The following is a 4,608-nucleotide window of genomic DNA, read 5'->3' on the forward strand; positions in this document are numbered from 1 at the left end:
CATTCTAAGAGAACTTCCCAAAATAGAAAGAGAGGAAACATTGCCAAATTAATTTTATGAGGCCACAGTCAGCCACATAACCATGCCAAACAATGATTCAAAAACAACAACAATTTTTCTTAAGAACATAAATATAAAAATAATCAATAAAATACTCACAAACAGAATCCAAGAGAATATCAAAAAGATAATCCACTATGATCAAATAGACTTCATCCCAGAGATGCAGAGATTAGACAACAATGAAAACCATTCTGTGTAATCTTCCATTAAAAAAGGAAAGAAAAAAATCACATGCTTATCTCATTAGATGCCAAAAAAGCCTTTGACAAAATGCAACACTGCTTCATAATAAAAGTCTTGGAGAACTTAGAGATACATCAGACATTCCTAAACATAATAAAGGCAATTTACAGCAAGCCTATAACCAATATCAAACTATATGGAGAAAAAGTAAACACAATTCCACTACTGAGAAAAAGAAAAAAGCAATGCTGGCCACTCTCTCCATATCTATTCAATAGAGTATTTGATATCTTGTAGAATAATAAGAAAACTGAAAGAGATCAAGAGAATACAATTGGAAATGGAGAAGTCAAAATACCACATCACAAATTATATTATAATATACAAAGCCTCCCCAAAAAGTCTACAGGAAAATCCGACAGCTGATAAACTCTTTCAACAAAGGAGCTGGAGACAAAATTAATTCACATAAATCAGTAGCCATCGGATAAAGGGGCCCAGAAAGAAATTAGAGAAAGAACCCATTTTACAATAGCCATACATATTACATAATATCTTGGTGTAAATTTAACCAAGAAAGTTAAAGATCTGCCAGTGCCAGGCCACCTTGGGCCCGAACTCAGCAGACAGTCCCACAGTCTTCAGAGGACTCTCCACCCCACAGGCACCCTAGCATGAACAGGATCTTAGGATCACTGGTGAGTGGAAAACAACATCTGTTCCAACAGGATTGGGGGTGCCTAGGGCCAACTGAGCACAGGCACTGGAACACTGCCTGACCAGTGCCTTGAGTTCCTTCTGGTGGGCACCAGCACCAGGCCACCTAGGGCCTGAATTCGGTGGACATTCCCAGAGTCCCCAGAGAAGGTATCACATCCAGGCTCTTGGTCTTGCAAAGATTATATGCCCCAATACAGGGGAATGCCAGGCCCAGGAAGCAGGAGTGGGCGGGTTGGGGAGCAGGTAAGTGGAGGGTATAAGGGACTTTGGGGATAGCATTTGAATTGCAAATGAAGAAAATATCTATTTTTAAAAAAACTGTTTAAATAGAAAGAAAGAAAGAAAGAAAGAAAGAAAGAAAGAAAGAAAGAAAGAAAGAAAGAAAGAAAGAAAGAAATGCAGGAGAACACATCCAATCTGGTGAAAGAATTGAACAAAACCATCCAGGATCAAAAATGGAAGTAGAAACAATAAAGAAGTGACAAAGGAAGACAACTCTGGAAATAGAAAACCTAGGGGAAAAGTCAGAAGCCATAGATACAAGCATAGAAAATAAAATACAAGAGATAGAAGATAGAATCTCAGGTGCAAAAGATACCATAGAAAATATTGACACAACTCAAAGAAAATGCAAACTGCAAAAAGATACAAACCCAAAACATCCAGGAAATCCAGGACACAATGAGAAGACCAAACCTAAGGAAAATTGGTAAAGACCAGAAGGAAGTTTTCCAAATTAAATGGCCAGTAAATATTTTCAACGAAATTATAGAAGAAAACTTCTCTAACCTAAAGAAAGAGATGCCCATGAACATACAAGGAGCCTACAGAACTCCAAATAGAATGGGCCAGAAAAGAAATTCCTCCCAACACATAATAATCACAACAAGAAATGGACAAAACAAAGAAGGAATATTAAAAGCAGTAAGGGGAAAAGGTCAAGTAACATACAAAGGGAGACCTATCGGAATTACACCTGACTTCTCCCCAGAGACTATGAAAGCCAGAAGATCCTGGAAAGATGTCATACTGACCCTAAGACAGCAAAAACGCCAGCCCAGACTACTATACCCAGCAAAACTCTCAATTACCAAAGATAGAGAAGCCAAGGTATGCCATGATAAAACCAAATTTACACAATATCGTTCCACAAATTGAGCCCTTCAAAGGATAATATTGGGAAAACTCCAAACACAAGGAGGAAAACTACACTCTAGAAAAAGCAAGAAAGTAATATTTCAAAAAACCTACAAGAAGATAGCGACATGAACACAATTCCAACTCTAAGAACAAAAATAACAGGAAGCAACAATGACTTTTCCTTAATATCTCTTACTATCAATGGACTTGATTCCCCAATAAAAAGACATAGACAAACAGACTGGGTACATAAACAGGAACCAAAATTTTGCTGCATAAAGGAAATACATCTCAGCCAGGCAGTGGTGGCACACACCTTTAATCCCAGCACTTAGGAGGCAGAGGAAGGAATATATCTGAATTCCAGACCAGCCTGGTCTACAGAGTGAGTTCTAAGACAGCCAGGAACATACATTGAAACCCTGTCTTGAAAAGCAAACAAACAAACAAACAAACAAAAACAGAAAACCCACCTCTGTGGCAAAGACAAACACTACCTCAAAGTAAAAGGCTGGAAAACAATTTTCCAAGCAAATGNTCCCAAGAAACAAGCTGGAGTAGCCATTCTAATATCGAATATAATCAACTTTCAACCAAAAGTTATCAAAAAAGACAAGGAGGGGCACTTCATACTCATCAAAGGCAAAATTTACCAGGATGAACTCTCAATTCGAACATCAATGCTTCAAATACAAGGACACTCAAATTTACTAAAGAAACTTTAGTAAAACTCAAAACACACATTGCACCTCACACAATAATAGTGGGAGACTTCAACACATTTTATCCTAAAACAAAAGGATATATCTTTTTCTCAGCACCTCATGGTACCTTCTCCAAATTTGGCCATATAATCAGTCACAATACAGGCCTCAAAAGATACAAAAACATTGAAATAACCCCATGCTACCTATCAGATCACCACAGACTAAGGCTGACCTCCAATAACAACATAAATAATAGAAAGTCTACATACACTTGGAAGCCGATAAACACTCTACTCAATGATAATTTGGTCAAGGAAGAAATAAAGAAAGAAATTAAAGACATTTTAGAGCTAAATGAAAATGAAGACACAACATAACCAAACTTATGGAACATAATGAAAGGTGTCTTAAGAGGGAAACTCATAGCTCTGAGTACTTCCAAAAATTATCTGGAGAAAGCATATACAAGCAACTTAACAGAACAACTTGAAGCTCTAGAACAAAAGGAAGCAAATTCATCAAAGAGGAGTAGATGGCAGGAAATAATCAAACTCAGGACTGAAATCAACCAAATAGAAATAAAAAGAAATATACAGAGAATCAGCCAAAACAGGAGCTGGTTCTTTGAGAAAATCAACAAGATAGATAAACCCTTAGCCAGACTAACTAGAGGGCACAGGGACAGTATCCTAATTAACAAAATCAGAAATGAAAAGGGAGACATAACAACAGAATATGAGGAAATCCAAAAAATCATCAGATCCTACTACAAAAGCCTATACTCAACACAACTGGAAAACCTATATGAAATGGAAAATTTTCTAAACAGATACCAGGTAACAAAGTTAAATCAGGATCAGATTAACAATCTAAACAATCCCATATCCCCTAAAGAAATAGAAGCTGTCATCAATAGTCTCCCAAACAAACAAACAAACAAACAAAAACCACAGGACCTGAGGGGTTTAGTGCAGAGTTCTATCAGACCTTCAAAGATGACCTAATTTCAATACTCCTCAAACTTTTCCACAAAATAGAAACAGAAGGTATTCTTCCCAATTCATTCTATGAATCTACAATTACTCTGGTACCTAAACCACACAAAGACACAACAAAGAAAGAAAATATCAGACCAATTTCCCTTATGAATATCGATTCAAAAATACTCAATAAAATTACCGAATCCAAGAACACACCAAAATGATCATCCATCATGATAAAGAAGGCTTCATCCCAGGGATGCAGGGATGGTTAAATATACTGAAATCCATCAATGTAATCCACNATATAAACAAACCCAAAGACAAAAACCACATGATCATCTCATTAGATGCTGAGAAAGCATTTGAAAAAAATCCAACACCCATTCATGAGAAAAGACTTGGAGATATCAGCAATTCAAGGCCCATATCTAAACATAGTAAAAGCAATATATACCAAACCAGTATCTAACATCAAACTAAATGGAGAGAAATGTGAAGCAATCCCACTACAGCCAAGGACTAGACAAGGATGCCCACTCCCTCCCTACCTATTCAATATAGTAATTGAGGTCCAAGCTAGAGCAATTAGACAACAAAAGGAGATCAAGGGGATACAAATTGGAAAGGAAGTAATCAAAATATCACTATTTGCAGATGATATGATAGCATATTTGAGTGACACCAAAAATGACACCAAAGAACTCCTAAACCTGAAAAACAACTTCAGTGAAGGAGGTGGATATAAAATTAACTCAAACAAATCAGTGGCCGTTTTCTACAAAATAAATAAATAAATAAATAAATAAATAAAT

This window comes from Mus pahari, unplaced genomic scaffold, assembly GCF_900095145.1.
Source record: "Mus pahari unplaced genomic scaffold, PAHARI_EIJ_v1.1 scaffold_10063_1, whole genome shotgun sequence".
Classification (NCBI taxonomy): domain Eukaryota; kingdom Metazoa; phylum Chordata; class Mammalia; order Rodentia; family Muridae; genus Mus; species Mus pahari.